Source organism: Salmo salar, chromosome ssa13 (genome assembly GCF_905237065.1).
Source record: "Salmo salar chromosome ssa13, Ssal_v3.1, whole genome shotgun sequence".
Classification (NCBI taxonomy): domain Eukaryota; kingdom Metazoa; phylum Chordata; class Actinopteri; order Salmoniformes; family Salmonidae; genus Salmo; species Salmo salar.
In genome coordinates this window covers 74,819,724-74,842,501 of record NC_059454.1, presented here as the reverse complement: position 1 = coordinate 74,842,501, position 22,778 = coordinate 74,819,724, and the positions used below count along the sequence as shown (strand labels likewise).

The window sequence follows — 22,778 nt, the reverse complement described above, 5'->3', positions numbered from 1 at the left end:
TCCTTAAAGTTTCTCTGCTTTCTTGAAGCCTTATGCGTGGCAAACCGTTGTCGAGTTGTGGCTTCGCTCTTGAGCCCCTCTTTGCCGGTGTTTGTAGCCGCTTTTGGAGCTCTCTTCTCCCATTGATTAAAGCGGCTCTCTCGTTGATCGGAAATTGATCCTCTTTGTTCAATTCCCATCGATCAGACATCATGGCCGCAGGGAAGCGGTCACTATGGCAATTCCGGGAGCAAAGGCGATTCCACTCTCATGGAAGACTATTCTAGTGCAAAACTGGAAACTTAATACCTTTGAGAGGATGTATTTGATGTTCTTGATGCGTTTTGTTTGAATAATTTGGTTAAAGAAAATAAGTGCATTGGTTGTCTCGAGCTCTCGCGGGTGGCGCTGTGGTGCTGAAACGAGTTGGGTGCCGAAGAGTTAGGTGACTTATGTTATCTGTTTTACACTGGGAAATATTGCTTTTGAATAAGAAATATACAAAATGTTGTGATAGCATACATTTCATAATAGCTGTTTTATAGTTATTATTTTCGAGGAAAGCTTATCGCGAAGCCTCGTGCTCTTTTTTTAGCGAAGTGTTTTGCCTGCACCTAGGCAACTCGGTAGCTATTTTAATAACAAAAACAGTTTGCTGATGTCGTGGTTGTGTTAATCTGTAGAAAAAAGAAGTGTTTTGATATACATGCCAGCGAAATTGGGATTTTTACTCTTTATGCGTAGCCATGGGCTGTAGACATGGATATTCTTACCCAAGTTCAAGTTTGCGTTATTTTAATCTGTAATAGTTTACCATTAACTAAATAACCAAGTTGTATGTTTTATTTCGTTTGAATTGTGCGCTCAATAGATTTTAAATGCATTGAGTGCTCGAGCCACTTTTGCTTCCATAAAATGTTTATCTGCTTTATAATTTATAGTTCTGTATGAGCAAATACTGCCGTTTAAATTGAGCACGTATAGGCCTACCCAAATTTGATAAATCGCTTATTATTTTGATTTCAACAGGTTAAAGTTATCTAAGACTGAAATTTGAATTTACTGTTGACTAATCGACAACAGCAACTTGGGAGTGTCATTTTTGCATATTAGGCAAACGTGATTGGTTAATCAATAGGCCTATAGAATTAAGGTGTTATTGAATAGTCCCAATGAATGGGATTTGGTCATGTTTTCATGAGGGATACACTCATTGTGAAGGCTATTTGTTACATTTAAACAAACTACTACCAATCACAACATACGTATTTATGTAACTTATATAGTCTGGTTAATCCTTTAAAATCAATATTTGGTTACTTTTTCCTTTTGGGCTTTTATTCTGATTGGTAAATTTCAATGAACCTAGTTGCCTACTAAAAGCCTATTCAACTCCAATTTCGTGGAGGTGTCGTTTTACACGTATTTTACAGCCTACAAAAGTAGGCTAATGATTCTCAAATTAATAGGGGGTGTAATATCGATTCAGGTGGCCTAGGCTACTATCAAAGGAATGTTTGAAATGTACACGTCACTGAGTCTCACGGGTTTTGCACGTCATGTCAGGAGGGGGAATGAGACAATGCGTGCCCTTTTCAATGGACAATATTTCCATCCCAAGATTAGAATGAAGTCTATTTAAAAGGTGCCGAAAATATTTTGTTATTCATCCGTATGCCGTTTATTTTCGACCATTGTTTTCCATGCTACGGAGTGTCCGCCATGGTCTTCTGCGGCCAGGGAACAGGTTGATCTCAATCACAGGGACGTGTTTTCTCAGCTATTTTTCCCCGTGCGACATGTACCATTGCCTCTTGAAATCATTTTATGTTTGAAAAGACAATGTGGGTGTATTTGACGGCAGGCTCCTACTGTTCTTTCCCTATCTGAATTTGTTCACTCTATTTTGCGTTCAACTGGTTCAGGGATTTTCCGGAGGAATATTTCCATGTAACCTAGGCTCTCGGTCTGAAATATTTTTGTTGTAGAAGGAAAATAGCCTTACGCTTTTATGACTGATTTATGATTCTCACGCGAGGTGTGCTTTTGGCGCCACGAATATAATGCCTGATATTGTACCCACTGTAGCCTAACCCCCCGATAATTGAGTTGCACATAGGCTCATATTGTGTCTTTATTTAAATAGTTAAAGCGTTCTGCTTCAAATTCTGTCTAGCAATAAAGTCAACATTGATTACATTTCATTTTGAAATGGTTATTAAGTTCATATGACTTTATGGCCACAGTTATCTACACTGAACAAAAAATATAAACAACATGAGTGAGCATTTCTCCTTTGCCAAGATAATCCCTCCACCTGACAGGTGTGGCATATCAAGAAGCTGATTAAACAGCATGATCAATACACAGGTGGACCTTGTGCTGGGGACAATAAGGCGCCTGAGTGGCGCAGCAGTCTCAGGCACTGTGTCACTACAGACCCCGGTTTTTGTTCAGTGTAAATCAAATGGAATTTGTAATAGGCCTACCTTATTTAAGCAATAAGGCCGGTGGGGGTGGTCAATATATGACCAATATACCATGGCTAAGTGCTGCTCTTATGCAGTGTGCAGTGCCTGGATACAGCCCTTAGCCATGGTGTATTGGTAATATACCCCAAACCCCCAATGTGCCTTATTGCTATTATAAACTGGTTACCAATGTAATTAGAGCAGTAAAAATAAATGTTTTATTTTACCCATGGTATATGGTCTGATATACCACAGCTATTAACAATCAGCATTCAGGGCTTGAACAACCCAGTTTCTAATTGCATTTATAAACTGGGTGGTTTGAGTCCTGAATGCTGATTGGCTGACAGCCGTGGTATATCAGACCGTATAACAAAACATTTATTTTGAATGCTCTAATTATGTTGGTAACCAGTTTTATAATAGCAAAAAGGCACCTCGGGGGGTTTGTGGTGTATTGCCAATATACCACGGCTAAGGGCTGTATCCAGACACTCCGCGTTGCGTCGTGCAAAAGAGCAGCCCTTAGCCATGGTATATTGGCCATATACCCCCCCGGGCATTATTGCTTAAATAAGGTAGGCCTATTACAAATTCCATTTGATTTAAACTGAACAAAAATATAAATGCTACATGCAACAATTTCATTGATTTTACTGAGTAACAGTTCATGAGGAAATACATTCATTAGACCCTAATCTATAGATTTCACATGACAGTTATGCATCTGTTGATCAAAGTTACCTTAAGAAAAAATGGGCCTCACAATGGGCCTCAGGATCTCATCACAGTATTTTTGTGCTTTCAAATTGCCATCAATAAAATGCAATTGTGTTCATTGTTCGTAGCTTATGCCTGCCCATACCATAACCCCACCACCACGGGGCAGTCTGTTCACAACAGCAAACCACTCGCCCACACAACGCCATACATGTGGTCTGCGGTTGTGAGGCTGGTTGAACGTAGTGCCAAATTCTCTAAAATTACTTTGCAGGCGGCTTATAGTAGAGAAATTATCATTAAATTCCCAGGGAACAGCCGTGGACATTCTTGCAGTCAGCATGCCAATTGCACGCTCCCTCAACTTGAGACACCTGTGGCCTTATTGCTTAATTATACCAATGGCATTGTTGAATATTAGTTTCTGATTGGCTTGAAGGGCATTCTAGAGCATGCATTATTTCTGTATAATGCACGTTATATTTGCACGGTAGAATTCAATGGATATAGTGTTGTCTCTCTAGTCGTGATGTGTGTTTTGTCCTATATTTATATGATATTTAAAAATATAATTTAATCCCAGCCCCCGTCCCCGCAGGAGGTCTTTTGCCTTTTGGTAGGCCGTCATTGTAAATCGGAATTTGTTCTTAACTGACTTGCCTAGTTAAATAAAAAAATATATATAGTTCATTATTACATGTTCTATGTTTGAGCTGCTTTTGAAAGCAAAAGTCTAATTGAAAACATTATTGGCATTGTTGAATTAGATTTTCTTAATAGCAAGGTAGGACTGATGGTTTGGTTAGCTAAACTAGCAAGTCTGTTTGTTTGGTTAGCGAGGCAACTACTGTCGCTATCTAGCAAACTTGCAATCGACTTCAGTGTTGAACACATTTCTACCTGCAAATGAACACACATCCAGGGGTAAATGTGCTAAATTATAGCCATGGTCTAAAAGGGATAGTTAACTCGGGGACTCTATTCGTTCTCTGGAAAATAATGCAACTTTGTGGAAGGGTAGTTCCACTCTGCTAGCGCGTCATTCATTATTTTCCAGAACGCATAGCCCTTCATTGATTATCCCTTACTAATAGGAACATAAAAAACAGTTAAATAGAATTCTGAAACGACAGGTTAAGAAATGTATTCTCAAGTTCAGTTATAATTTGTCTATATAGTTTATATCTTAAGTAATACATTTAGGTAGATATCTTGCATTATTTAGGTTAATTTTGTTAAACTCTCATACTGAATGTTTTGTGGGGTATTTTTTATGTTTAGAAAGAGTGAACCATTAATCTAGTCAAACCTGAACTACTATTATCAATCATTCTGAACAAAAGTCTTCATCTTTTATTTAACCTTTATTTAACTAGGCAAGTCAGTTAAGAACAAATTCATATTTACAATGGCGGTCTACCCCGGCCAAACCCGGATGACGCTGGGCCAATTGTGCAGCGCCCTATGGGACTCCCAATCACGGCCGGATGTGATACAGTCTGGATTCGAACCAGGGACTGGAGTGATGCCTCTTGTATTGGGATGCAGTGTCTTAGACCGCTGCGCCACTCAGAACTGCCGCGCTTCCCAGAAAGTAAAACATGTTAACTACACGTCTACCTATGGTATCCATTTAATGAGTGTGCATTGACTCTTGACAGCCATACATAGTTCCCGCATAAAGTATGCGTCACGTAGGGTTATGTTAAGAGCCCAGCAATAATCATGTTAAGACCCATCCAATGATATTAGTCAAGACAGCTGCTCAGCAGAGAGGAGCGAGGCGAGGCCCTGTCTGGAGGATCCAGACCCGACAGCAGGGTGGACTCAAGATTCCACCTCTATTATTGATGACAACTTATTTAATTCGCTGCAGTATTGCCACCGGTGAGTCTTTCTGACAGGGTATGCTCAGGCTTGTCAGGCACTGCGGTATGGCCTTTTCATCACCAGCAGCCACAGCCTCTTTTAATTGGACTCCCAGAATAAGGAGTTGCTAGTGATACCACATGTACATGTTACAAGTAATAAACCAGTATATTGTTTCTGTTTTTATGGCCTTCTCAAATTGGTGCATTCCAAATGGGAAAGACATTAAGCTTCAAGACAAACCTTAAATGGCTCGGCAGAAATAGGATTTCTGTCTCTGAGCCACTATCCCAAACAAGGCAACTGCTGCTTTCCACTCAGTGATCACCTGGGAAGCACATCAGATAATGTGAATCCAAGATGTTGTAGTAGACCCAATGGTGATACCACCAGACATTCTAAAGCAGTTTATTTCCACCTGGAATGTAAGCTTATGTCTACAGCATGTCAGTGTTACAGGCATTGAATGAGTTACAAGGATCAAGATGAATGTTTCTTCAAGGTGTACGGGTACGTTCATGCAATCCTGTCTGAAAGACCACCAACATCAGCGTTTTCCAAACTAGGGATCGCAACCCCATGTGGGGTCGGCTGATTTGAAAATGGGGTCGTGAGGAAAAAGTAAAAAATAAAATAAAAAACCACTGCTTGGTTTCTAGAACCTGGGTTACGCCAGTAACCTCCGGTAGCCGCTGGATGCGGTGGTGATAAACAGAGCGGTTTCTGTTTTCTTCCTACAAATGTGACTTTTGAACAGTTTAAGCTACACAATATTATGACCCCATCACCATCACTGAAAGATGAGACTCTCAGGAACATGTATGTGTCTTCTGCTTCCCTTTGAATGCCATCAGGCCACACTTTACTAATTCTAACAGAGAGACTAGACACTAAATCAGAATGGGGGGGAAAGAACATCGATGTTCTTTTCTACACAAAGGATCATACATATTTGACTGATCTTCTGAACTTCCCAATACCTTTGTAATGCATTTGTCACTTCAAATCATCCTTCAGATTGAAATACTGTCATAAGTACTGTCAGACTGAGTTGTAATAGACTGTCATAACCCCAATTAAAAAAAAAAAAAAAGTTAACATTGGCCGTTGATTACATGCCTCTTTTGACATGCTGGGGTGACTTTTTTTGTCAAAATGGGGTCGCGGGTCAAAAAAGTTTGGGAACCCCTGACCTACATATTAGGGCTGGGAATTGCAAGGGACCCCCCCCCCACAGCTACAAACTGCATAGTTTCTTGGGGACTCAATGCTCAAACTCAGTCTAAGTGGAACCAATCCATCGACAAATGCTACTCCCACTTCACTATCATTATATCCTCATGTCCTGGGTGTTTGTCTAAGGTCATTCAACAAATGAACAGGGAGACTAGTTTATGCACACTACAAATAGTGCATGTGCAAAGATCAGAGTTGGGGGCTAAGAATTTGAAGGAAATTAACACACACACACAACCCCTACAAGCCCGTCTCTCAGGTGTGGTGACTTTCAATATTTCCCCGCTCATCTCAGACAGACAGCCCACGGGAGCTTGCCCTTTGAAGCTTGGAATAAAAGGGTTTCTTGTCAGGCATTTTTTGGGACATGTTCCTACGCTGCTTACAGTAGGCAGCTCAGTGTGAAACTTTGAAATGGCACCATTACAGGGCTGCCTTTTGAAGTTGAAAGGACGCCCACAGTTTCCTATTCAGGCCCTTGCTCTCCTGATTAAGTTTGATTTGGCTGTTTACATTCTTTGTGGGCCAAAAGCTGCCTCTGTCCCCCATGTGCCAATCCCATTTCTCATGTGAGCCCTCAGACAGGGCCTCCTCAGAAAGCCTGCTCTCCTCTCCGTGTCAGATTGTCAGTCTGGTCTTCATTAGCCACTTTGTTCACAATCCTCCCCATGAATGAACAAATGGTGTTTATCTAATCTATATTATTATTTTCCAAGGCTTTTATCTGCCGAATGTCGCAAATCTGTTTTTGATATAGTGCTTTATTGAAATTATCCCTCTGAGGCGTCTGTCGTAAAATCTGTAGTTATAGCATGTTTAATGTTTTAATGTTTTTCCACTGAACATTGCTTTTAACTTAAATTTCTGATGTGGAAAATGTAAACATTTTCGGGTTATTATTTTCCCAGAATTAATTCATGTTTTAAACTATTAACACCTTTAAGGAAGACTGTAACATCTTTATGTGAATGAGCTTTATTATGTATAGTGGGCCTACATTCAATTATAGTGAGAGCATGGTTGGAGTGTCTGGTTTGCAGTAGCTAGCTAAGTGTTTGTTACCGTACAGAGATGTTTGGTTTACTTGAGAGAAGAAGCTTGTCTGGTACAGTTCTCTTGCCCTTAGACCAGCCTCTGAGCTCATTTTTCCACCTCTCCACATAGACGTCCATTCCCATATAGGTTCTCAGCCATTTCAAAGGGTCCCGTGGCGTTGGGCGGCCCCTCAGCATACCACCTGTGTTGATTCCATGTGGTTGGAAGGTGTCCAACTGTAGGTGAGATGCTGTGTTTTGAGGTATTCGGGCCTGTGTGTGGTCCTGCATTTTACACGTCAACATATGGAGATTAGTGAAGGAAGCAATGTCGCCCATGACCGCGCCATGGAGATTTGAGCTCCCCTGCGCCCTAAACTTGTGCTGGCCTGCCGTTGGCTGTAAACATATCAGTTTGATATTTACGATGTGGCAGACACAGGCTGGCTTTGGCTCCCCTGTGTTATTTTTAACCCTCTGTTTCCACAGAATTGCCACAGACATGGGTGCGTCTTGTCGAGATATGCACCACTGCCAATAATTTGATGGAAGGATTATTTTCTCTGTGCTCTTCAACATAGACTAGAGTATTGACCTAGGTCTTGATTTAAAGATGCCTTGAAGCCACACAAGAAAGATCCATTCTAAAATATTATGTTCAAGTTTCTATGAAGTTGTTTAATCTAAGTCAAAGTGAGAGCTGTATGCTCTCTGGTCCCTTAGGTCACATGTTTGTACAGCAGGATTTTAGATACACAGGCACCTGAGTATGAATCATCCATGCTGAAACAGGCAAATTCCTGACTAGCTCTGCCACATGTCAGTGAAAAAGCAGGAGCCTGCACTCAGGACTAAATTTAGAAAACTCCTTAATGTAGAAATTAAAGGAGAACTGTGCCTCAGCGCTCTGCTACCCCTCAACCCCCCCCCCACCACATACTCCCGTCCCCTGTCGATTCCCCTGTCAGATCCACACCACTTCAAACCCCAACAAGCTTGTAAACAAGGCACAAAACAAGACAGACATTTGCATGTCCCCATCCAAATTTAGCCCAAGCGTCTTTGCCTCTTTTTTTTTTTGCCCTGGCAGTTCATAATTGCAAAGGAAAACTTGATATTTATGCATTTCCACATAGCATTTGGGACCTGCAGTATTCTTTTTACCAAATTCTTTCCGAGGCAACAAGGTTCTCTCCCGATCAGTCTGTGAGCAGTGCTGAATGCTCACAGCTGGAACTCCTTGTCTCCCTGCACAGTTAAATGCTGTAAGACGTACTCGACGTAACTTATGTTCAGTATCTTTTTATCCCTCTTTTGTGAAAGAAGACTAGTCAGACATGCCTGTAAAAGCTCAGAAGAAATTCCATCGTCTGTGGTCATATTTATGATGCAGAGTAAATCATTTAAAAAAAATGTTCTTGAAATATGGAACGCAACTGGATTAACAAATCAATTGAATTGTACCCCTTGCCTGGTCATATTTTTTTTGTTCTGTAGCGAGCTGTGTTCAGCTGTCAGTGGTTTATCTCCACTGTCAGACAAATAGGTCCAGACCAATGATTTATACACTAAATGACTGTCAGGGGGTGCTGTTTTTAAGCCACTGCGCCTCGATCATGGCACTACCCCACCATAGTAAAAAATATATTGGAAGCTATAGAAATGCATTTATTAATGTCTACATTTTGATTTTGCCACGTTTATTCTATTACAGACACCTTAATGCATACCCTTAAATGAAATTGTGAGATGCACCTAAAAAATGTAAAATATAAAAATATATATAACCATTTTCCTTTAAGTACAATTTTTTGAAAGTACTGTTATTTTCCTCACTACAACAAAAAATACTTAAATACATTTACATTTGTCCTCCAAACATTTAGCAGACGCTCTTATCCAGGGTTTATATACATTTTAGTAATTTAGCAGACATGCTTATCATGTCATGCGTTGAATGCGGAATGATGGAGAGCTCGGTTTGTTGTTTTGAAAGTCTCTGAAAAGGTGTTCTATTGAAAAAGTTTGGTTACTAGCTACCTTTTTGAATTTGGATCGCTCGACGCAGTTAGCCTCAGTTGCTGGTACTGCTATATCTCCAGGGATCCTGCTAACCAAAAGTTTTTGGAGAGCTGCTTGGCGTAGCAGCTAGACCAGCTGCTAACTAGTTGTCAAGCTAGCAACGTTTCCTTGACAGCTTGAACACAGTCCGTGAAGCGTTTAGCCCTTGAGCTGGAGCAAGCCCACAGGTCTGGTAAACATGTAACCAGTCTTGGTGACAGACCCAAGCCGATTGTGGTGAAGATCCTGAGGTTTTACCTTTTCACGTGTGCGTTATGCAACATGACAGTTAACCCGTGCTGCCCTCAAACCAAGGCACACTGCCTGCTAATTATCTATAGGCTGTGTTTCAACTGGTCAATTTCAAATTATTTTCGAAGAAGTTTTATTTTCTACCAACAGTTTGAATTGAGGTGTGTTCCGCCTCCTCATTAATTTACATAAGAACTATCCCATTTCACTGTTGCGGACAATTTATGTTTGAGGCTTTACTGAGCTGGACAAACTTCTCTCTTTAACGAGAGCCCAAGCACTTCCCCAGTGTTTCCCCAGATCAAGTATGAAGACATTGCACGTCTCTAGTTGCACAAATGTTTTCCCCCTGGCACATTTTCTGACTGGCCCCCGCATTGTCTGTTCTTTTCCTTAGAAATAGTAACTTTGGACATGTGTGCGTTCCTATCAAAGTAAGTGCCTTATTTTATGTATATCATGTTGTCGTTTCGACTGTAGCATACCGTATGGAGCATAATGTATTTACTGTTTTATTCACGTTTTCAAGTACTGGTGACAAATCATGCATTCCGATTCTTGCGTAGATTGTAATGGACACACATGATGTGTGTAAAATACTTTTTTGAAGGCTGTACTGATTATGATGAGCTAATGCTAAGCTTTTTTCCAGATATGTGTGGCGCCATGTTTGTTGATGTTATACAATGCATTCTGGTTGTCATGTAAGCGCTTATCAGACCAAAGATGTTATAATAAGGGATAGTTCATTCGACTGACTTATGGCGCTTTCAAGACAACTGGGAACTCAAAGTCTGAGGTCAAATCATGACATCAGTGATCTTCAGGTTGGCGCTCTAGATAGAGGCCAGAGATTCCGAGTTAGATGACAGTTCAAAACAATTTTCCCCAGAACGGAGCTAATTTTTTCCCCCCCTAGGGTTCCCAGTTGTCTTGAACGCACTGAAGTGGAAGTCGGAGATTTCCGATTTCCCAGTTGTTTTGAACACGGCATCTGATTTTAAATATGGCATACCAGCTCAGACCCCCCTTTGCCTATAAACTTCTCCTGTGCTTGTCCCCCATTTATTGATAAATCCCCCATCATAGTAATATTTCCTTCATCATATCCCCCCACGATATCTTCACCGATTTCTACCCCCCATGGACTAGGCTAGGCAGTAGGCTTGTATTTGGGGTGAAGATCTGTGAGGTGACTACATTTGATTTGCTTTCTGTTCAGTCAAAAACAGTAAACGACTTGTTAAGTCATGTGCTCCGGTTCTTGTATACACTGTAAAAAGTACATTGAAGATTTGTAGTATGCTGAAAAGTGGCCAAACTAAGTTCATATTTTTCAGGCAATGGGCCCAGCCATCTTTCACCTTGAGTTCGTTTATTTGCGTCTTATAGCGACTGACATTCTGGGATTAGGGAGGTTTCTCTTGTCAAACGTTAAAAAAACATGGCTGCCATCATAATGATGTAGCTCCTGTTAACTTTGCTGACATGCATCTCTTTTCTAAACAATATTAAATTTCTCCCTTGTGCTCACCTGAGATGTGGTACATTGTAAACAGGTCTGGCTGTTAGGTCGCTAACTTATGTTTTTTTTTTTCGTCAGCGCAACCTGTTATTTAGACTGGTTTATGGAATGAGTTTTGCTGTGGATGTGTTCTGTGTGATGTTTGTATGATGACGTTCGCCTGTATCATTTATTGAGGAATAAAGTTGTAAAGACCAATATTTTCCAGCAGTACAAAACATTGTTTAGATGCTTTTCGGTCAATAAATCAAATCAAACTTTATTTGTCACATGCGCCAAATACAACAAGTGTAGACCTTACTGTGAAATGCTTACTTACAAGCCCTTAACCAACAGTGCAGTTCAAGAAAGAGTTAAGAAAAGATTTACCAAATAAACTAAAGTAAAAAATAATAAAGTAGCACAATAAAATAACAGGGCTATATACAGGGGGTACCGGTACTGAGTCAGTGTGTGGAGGTACAGGTTAGTAGAGGTAATTTGTACATGTAGGTAGGGTGTGAAGTTACTATGCATAGATAATAAACAGCGAGTAGCAGCAATGCTGTTTAGATGCGTTTGTTGCGTCATACGTTCTGTTGATACTGTTCCAATCACATATTTGTGACGGTATGCTGTAGGGACCAGTCAACAATGATCACAAATATGTGATCGTACGCGTCGAAGGGTTAAGGACAAGATGGCTGTTCTGCAGAGAGCCAAGAACTTGAGAGGAACCAACATTGTCCTCAACAAGGACTTCTCTGAAGCTGTGCAATCTGCCAGAGAGCATGGGAAGGAACATTGCTTACATCTGCTACGACAGGCTCATTGTCCACCCTCCTTCCCAAAAGCCTTGAGGAATGAGGGCGCCAAGCTTCAGGGTCAGTAGCTTCAGCCCAACATTACACACTTACACGTATTTTGTCTACATATTATAAGCTATGTGGGAAGTGCTAAGAATAGCCCATATTAATATATGTAGCCTTAGATTTCATTAAGCTTATTTCTAACTTGCTAACATCGGATAGGATTCATATATTAGCCATCTCTGAAACTCACTTAGATAATTATTTTGATACAGCAGTAGCAATACAGGGATATAACTACAGAAGACAGGAATGTTTATGGAGGTTCTTGCTGTATATGTTCAGAGCCATATTCCTGTAAAGCTTAGATATCATGTCTTCACTAATGCTGCAGAGCTTTGCTCCAAAGCATTATCAGTTTCCATTAGCTGTAGTGACCATAACATTGGGGCAATAACAAGTAAAGCCAGTGCGCCAAAGGTTGGGCCTAAAGTAATTCATATATTATTTTGTTGAAGATGTAAAATGTTGATCTGTGTAGGAAGGGAATCCAGATGCAGCACTGGAAGTATTTGTAAAATTATTCATTCCAATTGTTTAAAAGAATGTACCTGTTAAGAAACGAACTGTGAACAGTTAGAGCCCCCTGGGTTAATGATTAATTGAAAAATGTAATGGTTCAAATTATGCAAAAGAGGTGGCAAACAAGTCCAGCTGCTCAGCTGATTGATTGACATACTTTAAATTGAGAAATGTTGTTACTAAACTTAAGAAAAATAAAAGGCAAAAGGCCTCCTGCGGGGACGGGGGCTGGGATTAAAAAATAAATTAAATGATATCATGGACAGAAGTTGATGGGTCATTTATAACAAAATCTTTCGATATTGCCAATCATTTCAATGACTTTAACTAGTAAAGTGGAAACTCAGTGAAATGACAACATTGAACATTGAACAATGAACCATTGTATTTCTGTATAAAATATCTAATAATGAAAGAGAAGGATTGCGCTTTTGAATTGGGTCAAGTTAGGTGGAAAAACTATTGTTATCCATCAATAGTGACAAGCCACCAGGTACAATGCCTTGAAAGTATTCACCCCTCGACTTTTTGCACATTCTGTTGTTTTACATCTTGAATGTAAAATGTATGAAATGTAGATTTTTTTTGTTTGTTACTGGCCTACACATAATGCCTCAAATGAATGTCGTATTTGATGTTTTCTTTCAATGATTGGTTGTACTGTAACACAATGATTGGTTGTGGGTGTTGTGACTGCCATATATATATATATATATATATATATATATATATATATATATATATATATATACTGCTCAAAAAAATAAAGGGAACACTTAAACAACACATCCTAGATCTAAATGAAAGAAATAATCTTATTAAATACTTTTTTCTTTACATAGTTGAAAGTGCTGACAACAAAATCACACAAAAATAATCAATGGAAATCCAATTTATCAACCATGGAGGTCTGGATTTGGAGTCACACTCAAAATTAAAGTGGAAAACCACATTACAGGCTGATCGAACTTTGATGTAATGTCCTTAAAACAAGTAAAATGAGGCTCAGTAGTGTGTGTGGCCTCCACGTGCCTGTATGACCTCCCTACAACGCCTGGGCATGCTCCTGATGAGGTGGCGGATGGTCTTCTGAGGGATCTCCTCCCAGACCTGGACTAAAGCATCCGCCAACTTCTGGACAGTCTGTGGTGCAACGTGGCGTTGGTGGATGGAGCGAGACATGATGTCCAAGATGTGCTCAATTGGATTCAGGTCTGGGGAACGGGCGGGCCAGTCCATAGCATCAATACCTTCCTCCTGCAGGAACTGCTGACACACTCCAGCCACATGAGGTCTAGCATTGTCTTGCATTAGGAGGAACCCAGGGCCAACCGCACCAGCATATGGTCTCACAAGGGGTCTGAGGATCTCATCTCGGTACCTAATGGCAGTCAGGCTACCTCTGGCGAGCACATGGAGGGCTGTGCGGCCCCCAAAGAAATGCCACCCCACACCATGACTGACCCACCGCCAAACCGGTCATGCTGGAGGATGTTGCAGGCAGCAGAACGTTCTCCACGGCGTCTCCAGACTCTGTCACGTGCTCAGTGTGAACCTGCTTTCATCTGTGAAGAGCACAGGGCGCCAGTGGCGAATTTGCCAATCTTGGTGTTCTCTGGCAAATGCCAAACGTCCTGCACGGTGTTGGGCTGTAAGCACAACCCCCACCTGTGGACGTCGGGCCCTCATACCACCCTCATGGAGTCTGTTTCTGACCGTTTGAGCAGACACATGCACATTTGTGGCCTGCTGGAGGTCATTTTGCAGTGCTCTGGCAGTGCTCCTCCTGCTCCTCCTTGCACAAAGGCGGAGGTAGCGGTCCTGCTGCTGGGTTGTTTCCCTCCTACGACCTCCTCCACGTCTCCTGATGTACTGGCCTGTCTCCTGGTAGCGCCTCCATGCTCTGGACACTACGCTGACAGACACAGCAAACCTTCTTGCCACAGTTCGCATTGATGTGCCATCCTGGATGAGCTGCACTACCTGAGCCACTTGTGTGGATTGTATACTCCGTCTCATGCTACCACTAGAGTGAAAGCACCGCCAGCATTCAAAAGTGACCAAAACATCAGCCAGGAAGCATAGGAACTGAGAAGTGGTCTGTGGTCCCCACCTGCAGAACCACTCCTTTATTGGGGGTGTCTTGCTAATTGCCTATAATTTCCACCTGTTGTCTATTCCATTTGCACAACAGCATGTGAAATTTATTGTCAATCAGTGTTGCTTCCTAAGTGGACAGTTTGAATGCACAGAAGTGTGATTGACTTGGAGTTACATTGTGTTGTTTAAGTGTTCCCTTTATTTTTTTGAGCAGTATATTTTTAATTGACCATATTAAATTATCATTGTAATTACACACACATTGATGTCAGACATGCACCTACCCCAATGCTCTGTTTGCTGATGACAGCGCTGGATGCAGGAGCAGATTTCAGGAGCAGGACAAGCCCCCTTCTTTTTGACTGATGACTGTTATAAGGGCATGTATGTGATAGGCCTATCTGGCTTATATGATTATGATGGTCATAATGCTTCTTGACAGTGTCATAAAGTTATGTCAACTTTTATGACATATTATGACATAGTTATGACCCCGTCATTCCACTGGGTGTCAAGTAAATTGTTACCAATTGTACAATGTACACACATGATTTCAGTTTGTGTGTGTGATATGTTAAATTTGACATTTATAAAGAAACTTTTATAAACAATGAAAACACTGCCATGTTGATCTAAGCTTTGCTGTTGGAAAACCACATTAGTGTCCGACTTTCGGCTGTTACAGATGCACCTCCCCCAACTTTACTCCTCGACTTTCGTCTACAGTCGGTTGCTTTCGCCATTACCACTCAAATGTGCCCATCAAGTCAAGAACTATGTGGGACACTGGGCTGAAGGGACTTGTGGTTTTCATTTAAGCAAATATTTTACCTAGTTGAGCGTAAAAAAAAAAAAACGTAATTGACTACAATGACCATAATTTGCGCCTACTTTTCCCGGCTCGAACAGAGACTGATCAGAGAGGAAGAGGCGACGCGAAAGGTTTCACTATCACCAAAATAAGCCCAATACATTTCTATGGCCTTATTTTGGACCTAAGCTTGTCGACTGCTTTCCCGCCTTTGGGACAACGACTTCCATTGTTAGGGTGGAGAGATGAGCATTTTGTCATTTTATACAGATTTTTGGAAGGGTACACTTTTGCGCCTGCTACGTTAGGTTAGATGCATACAGACCGCATAGACCACTTGAGAGAGGAAAGTACACAACACAACGTCGAGAGGGACAGAGCCAGGTCGTGAAAGTATGCCTTATCTACTTTGAAGAACTAGTAAAATGATTGCTGCAGAGCTGTCTGACTCATACTTACGCATGCTAGCTAAATAGGAAGACTAAAGACAGTACAGTATTGGGAGCACATCTAGATACAGTGCATTTGGAAAGTAGTCAGACCCCTTGACTTTTTCCACATTTTGTTACGTTACAGCCTTTTTCTAAAATGGATTACATTAAAAAAAATCCTCATCAATCTACACACAATAGCCCAAAATTACAAAGCGAAAAAAGGTTTTTAGTATTTGTTGAAAATATATTAAAAATAAAAAACAGATACATTATTTACCTAAGTATTCACACCCTTTGCTATGAGACCCGAAATTGAGCTCAGGTACATGCTTTTTCCATTGATCATCCTTGAAACGTTTCTACAACTTGATTGGAGTCCACCTGTGGTGAATTCAATTGATTGGACATGATTTGGAAAGGCACACACCTGTCTATATAAGGTCCCACACTTGACAGTGCATGTCAGAGCAAAAACCAAGCAATGAGGTCGAAGGAATTGTCTGTAGAGCTCCAACACAGGATTGTGTCGAGGCACAGATCTGGGGAAGGGTACCAAAAAATGTCTGCAGCATTGAAGGTCCCCGAGAACACAGTGGTCTCCATCATTCTTAAATGGAAGGAGTTTGGAATCACCAAGACTCTTCCTAGAGCCAAACTGGGCGGTCGGGAAGAAGGGCCTTGTTCAAGGAGGTGAACAAGAACCCGATGGTCACTCTGACAGAGGTCGTCTGTGAAGATGGAAGAACCTTCCAGAAGGACAACTATCTCTGCAGCACTCCCCTATTCAGGCCTTTACGGTAGAGTGGCCAGACAGAATCCACTCCTCAGTAAACGGCACATGGCAGCCCGCTTGGAGTTTGCCAAAAGGCACTTAAACAACTCTGACCATGAGAAACAAGATTCTCTGGTCTGATGAAACCAAGATTGAAAACTCTTTGGCCTGAACGCCAAGCGTCACGTTTGGAGGAACCTGGCACCATCCCGACGGTGAAGCATGGTGATGGCAGCATCATGCTGTGGGGATGTTTTTCAGCGGCAGGGACTGGGAGACTAGTCAGGATCGAGGGAAAGCTGAACGGAACAAAGTACTGAGAGAGCATTGATGAAAACCTGCTCCAGAGTGCTCAGGACAGACTGGGGGCGACGGTTCCCCTTCCAACACGACAACGTCCCTAAGCACACAGCCAAGACAACGCAGGAGTGGCTTCGGGACAAGTCTCTGAATTCCCAAGTAAATCAAATCAAATTTTTGGTCAGATGCACAGAATACAACCTTACCGTGAATTGCTTACTTACAAGCCCTTAACCAACAACGCAGTTTTAAAGGAATAAACAAAAGTAAAAAATCTAATAAAAAGTAACACAATAAAATAACAATGAGGCTATAAACAAGTGGTACTGGTACTGAATCAATGTGTTGGGGTACAGGTTAGTCGAGGTAATTTGTACATGTAGGTAGGGGTATAATGACTATGCATAGATCATAAACCCCAGTGAGTAGCAGCAGTGTAAAAACAAGGGGGGGTGGGGGGGGTCAGTGTAAATTGTCTGGGTGGCCATTTTATTAATTGTTCAGCAGTCTTATGGCTTGGGGGTAGAAGCTGTTAAGGAGCCTTTTAGACCTAGACTTGGTGCTCCGGTACAGCTTGCCGTGCAGTAACAGAGAGAACAGTCTATGACTTGGGTGACTGGAGTCTTTGACCATTTTTTGGGCCTTCCTCTGACACTGCCTAGTATAGAGGTCCTGGATGGCAGGAAGCTTGACCCCAGTGATGAACTGTTGATGTCAGACACAAGTTTGTAGCGTCATACCCAAGAAGACTCGAGGCTGTAATTGCTGTCAAAGGTGCTTCAACAAAGTACTGAGTAAAGGGTCTGAATATTTAAGTAAATGTGATATTTTAGAACAAGGCTGTGGAAAAAGTCAAGGGGTCTGACTACTTTCCGAATGCAGGTACAGACAACGAACACAACTGCATTTTATCGATGGCAATTTGAACTTGCATAAATACTGTGACGAGATCATGAGGCCCATTGTTGTGCCGTTCATCCGCCGCCCTCATCTCATGTTTCAACATGATAATGCATGATAATGCAGGCTCCATGCTGCAAGGATCTGTACACAATTCCTGGAAGCTGAAAATGACCCAGTTCTTCCATGGCCTGCATACTCACCAGACATGTCACCCGTTGAGCAGTTTGGGATGCTCTGGATTGATGTGTACGACCGCGTGTTCCAGTTCCTGACAATATCCAGCAACTAAGCACAGCCATTGAAGAGGAGTGGAACATCATTCCACAGGCCACAATCAACAGCCTGATCAACTCCATGCGAAGGAGATGTCATGTTGAGGCAAATGGTGGTCACCCCAGATACTGACTGGTTTTCTGATCCACGCCCCCTACTTTATTTATTTTTTGGTATATGTGACCAACAGATGCTTATCTGTATTCCCAGTCATGTGAAATGTATAGGTTTGGGCCTAATTAATTTATTTCAATTGACTGATTTAATCTACAGTGCATTCGGAAAGTATTCAGACCCCTTGTCTTTTTCCACATTTTGTTATTTATTTTTATTTTATTTCACCTTTATTTAACCAGGTAGGCAAGTTGAGAACAAGTTCTCATTTACAATTGCAACCTGGCCAAGATAAAGCAAAGCAGTTTGACACATACAACAACACAGAGTTACACATGGAGTAAAACTAACATACAGTCAATAATACAGTAGAAAAATAAGTCTATATACAATGTGAGCAAATGATGTGAGATAAGGGAGGTAAAGGCAAAAAAAGGCCATGATGGCGAAGTACATACAATATAGCAAGTAAAACACTGGAATGGTAGATTTGCAGTGGAAGAAAGTAGAAATATAAATAATGGGGTGCAAAGGAGCTAAATAAATAAATAAATAAATACAGTAGGGGAAGAGGTATTTGTTTGGGCTAAATTATAGATGGGCTATGTACAGGTGCAGTAATCTGTGAGCTGCTCTGACAGCTGGTGCTTAAAGCTAGTGAGAGAGATGTGTTTCCAGTTTCTCCAGTTACTGCCTTATTCTAAAATGGAATAAGAAAAACATCTCAAACTACACACACTGCACCATAATGACAAAGTAAAAACAGGTTTATAGAAATCTTTGCCCAAAAAAACGAAACAAACTGAAATATCACATTTACATTAGTATTCAGACCCTTCACTCAGTACTTTGTTGAAGCACCTTTTGGCAGCGTTTACAGCCTCGGGTCTTCTTGGGTATGATGCTACAAGCTTGGCACACCTGTATTTGGGGAGTTTTGCCCATTCTCTGCAGATCCTCTCAAGCTTTGTCAGGTTGGATGGGGAGCATTGCTGCACAGCTATTTTCAGGTCTCTCACGAGACGTTCGATCGGGTTCAAGTCCGTGCTCTGGCTGAGCCACTCAAGGACATTCAGACAATTGTCCCGAAACCCCTCCTGCGTTGTCTTGGCTGTGTGCTTAGGATCGTTGTCCTGTTGGAAGGTGAACCTTCACCCCAGTCTGAGGTCCTGAGTGCTCTGGAGCAGGTTTTTATATTTTTGTTCAATATTATAATCGAACCGAAACCGAACCGACCTCAAAAAGCACTAAATGCTCAGCACTACTATCATTGTATCTGTGTTTTGTGGACCCCAGGAAGAAGAGCTGGTGCTTCTGCAAAAGCTAATGAGGATCCAAATAAACAAATAAATATACTTATCTTTAGTGCATTCATCTTTAGATAGCTAGGTAGGACAGCCACAGTCATAGCTACTTTGAGGAAAAATGTACTTAATATCAGCAAGGAAAGTCAAGTGCGAGGGTCAATTCACGAATGCCACGTATTTTTATTTTGTACAGGCTTCCTTTTCATTCTGTCATTTAGGTTAGTATTGTGGAGTAACTACAATGTTGCTGATCCATCCTCAGTTTTCTCCTATGACAGCCATTAAACTCTAACTATTTTAAAGTCAACATTGCCCTCATGGTGAAATCCCTGAGCGGTTTCTGTTCTCTCCGGCATCTGAGTTAGGAAGGACACCTGTATCTTTTTAGTGACTGGATGTATTGAACACCATCCAAATTGTCATTAATATCTTCACCATGCTCTAAGGGATATTCAATGTCTGTTTTTTTTTTTTTTACCCATCTACCAATAGGTGCCCTTTGCGAGGCATTGGAAAAACTCCCTGGTGTTTTTGGTTGAATATATTTTTGAAATTCACTGCTCGACTGTAGGGCCTTTTATAGATGACTATGTGTGGAGTACAGAAATGAGGTAGCCATTCAAAAATCATGTTAAAATGAAATTATTGCACACAGAGTCCATGCAACTTATGTGACTGTTTAACACATTTTTAGCCCTGAAATTATTTAGGATCGCCATAGACATTTCAGCTTTTCATTTTGTATTAATTTGTAAACATTTCTCAAAACACAATTCCACTTTGACATTATGGGGTATTATGTGTAGACCGGTGACAAAAAAATCTCTATTTAATCCATTTTAAGTTCAGTCTGTAACACAACAAAATGTGGAAAAAGTCAAGGGGTGTGAATACTTTCTGAAGGCACTGTATATCTCTCTCCCTCTCTCTCTGGGTGCTGGGGTTTCATGGGGGGCCCCTTCTGCCTCACACAGTTTTATAGAAATCTTGACGCCAACGGCATAATTAGCCTGGAATGTGCTGTCCATTTCAGGCGGGGAGGGAGAATGGGTTAGATGGAGGGGAGGGATCCAGAGAATTGGCCCCTCTTCACTCGCTTCCCTCTGCCCACTGGCTCTCACATAAAGGCTACACTGCAGAGCATGCCCACGCACTGTGATTGCACCCAGCCTCCATTCACTATTCACTCAAAGTTTTTAATTTACTATGGACTTTTGTAAAACTATATATTTATTTTTTTCTCAGCCTCACATAAGCTAATGTCTGGCAGTCACAGTCTCTGTTTCACTGTTTTGTAACTGGCAGGAAAATAGATGAATACTGAGAGTAAGTGGAGGAACATTGTCATGGGAAGGAGTGGAGCTTTAAGAAAAGCATTTTGAAGCTGCTTGTTGACATGTATCAGTTATGAGTGTCGCACACAGGCACGTCACGGAAGAGACACTTATGTATAAAGGCTTGAAGATGAACGCGTACAGCTTGTCCTTGCCCCTTTTGATCATCTTTATGTAGCCTACTCAGAGGAAATGCAGATTGTGGATAGTGTTCATTTTCAGTGTGTTTACCTCCGGGACTGAGGTATGATGTCTGTGCGACGCCACTTCTATCACCTAGGCCATGTTGTCCCCTCTTAACGCAGGTACATTTAGGTCTAGACGATACAAGAATGACGTGAGTCAGCAACTTCTTTGACAACCTCTTGTATTATATCACACCATGAAAGGGATGTTTCTATTCCACATAAACTTCTGAGGAGATGTTAATATTGACCTTTTGACAGGTCTTTTTGTTTCCAGTTTAGACTGCTTTGAAGCGACAGCACTTCAAGACCAGGAGATGATACAATTCTCTTTGTGATCTTTTCCTATTTATTGTTATTATCTTTTTTTGCTATGGTCTGATCCACTGAATTTACACCCAGAGAGAAAAAATAAATGACTACTGGGAATTTGGCTCACACTCTGTGGTCAAGTAAAACAATATGTAAGGCAACGTAAAATGGCTTGTAAGAGAGTCTAAAAAGTATCAACGCCTAAATTGAAACAGTAAGCATACAGTGAAAACAAAGGGCTCGTCGCTGTGATAGGAAGGGAAAAAAACTAGAGCAGCATTTTATCTGCTTCTGTGCAGAAACATCTGGAAATAGTTTGGAGAAAATGAGGGAATCTGAAGTACTTGGGAATTAAGAGCTATGGGAAAGAAATCGGCCCCCTTCCCCCACATTTTCCCGAGCGAGAGATTTCATGTGTGGAGAACAGGACAGGACATTGCAAGCTGGCTTTGCAGGTTCTTGATGATAAAACTGTGAGATGTTCTTGCCCGATTCTTGCTCTTCCAAAACAAGGTCATTTTCAGACCAGTATCATTCTGTTCGACAATTGCATTTCTATAATATTTGTACTCCTGAAATAAGTAACTAAAAGATAAGTAGACAACAACTGAAAGTCACTGTAGGCTTATTTGTTCCATTTCTGTTTTTACCATATAACAATGTGACCTATTTATTTTCTCAGGGTTTTGTTGCAGTCATTCTCCAACCATCCTTATTTTACTTAGGCAAATTGTAACTGTTGCTATAATGTGAACATTTATTAGCTCACAGGAAACTAGCTGGTTGAACAGACATTCTTTTATGCCTGCTATGTCAAATTCTCTATTGGATGGCCTGTTCAGCCAATTTAAAGCAGATATTTTAAAGAAGCACAAACACTGAGATCAAAGCCAGCAACGAAGCCAGTAACTTTGCTGCACTTGAACTAATGAGCTGCAACTCTCTGAATCTCTGTCTCATCTTGTCCAATATCCCTGTGCCTCCATGGATAGCTGATCTTGTCAGTGGCAAAAATGCAGTCTTAACACAGGCCACATCAAAAAATTGTTCAGTTTACTATTGAATAATACAGTACTTACTATAGAATAATGTAAGTCAAATCAGTTTATTGGTCGCATACACAGATTTCCAGATGTTATTACAGGTGCAGCAAAATGTTTGTTTCTAGCTCCAACAGTGCAGTAATACCTAGCAATACAAAACAATACACACAATTCAATAAGTAAAAAGAGAGAAATTAAGAAATGTCGGGAACAAATCCAATTTAACAACCCAAATATTACTGTAACAGTAGTCCAAATGCAATCTTTACGTATCTACACTGACTGAATTTACATAAGATAAACTAGGAATCATAAACTGTAGTATGCTGTAGAATTACTATACTGTAGTGTCGCTTAATCATGTGTAGTACTT

The 22,778-nt window shown here is 41.0% G+C and overlaps 1 protein-coding gene across 7 annotated transcripts in view; it reads left to right on the top strand.

Annotated features, from left to right (window-relative positions):
- The window catches only part of LOC106568027 (homeobox protein cut-like 1), a 238,969-nt gene that overhangs the window by 123 nt on the left and 216,068 nt on the right, over positions 1 to 22,778 (top strand). The gene's annotated exons all lie outside the window — the stretch shown is intronic.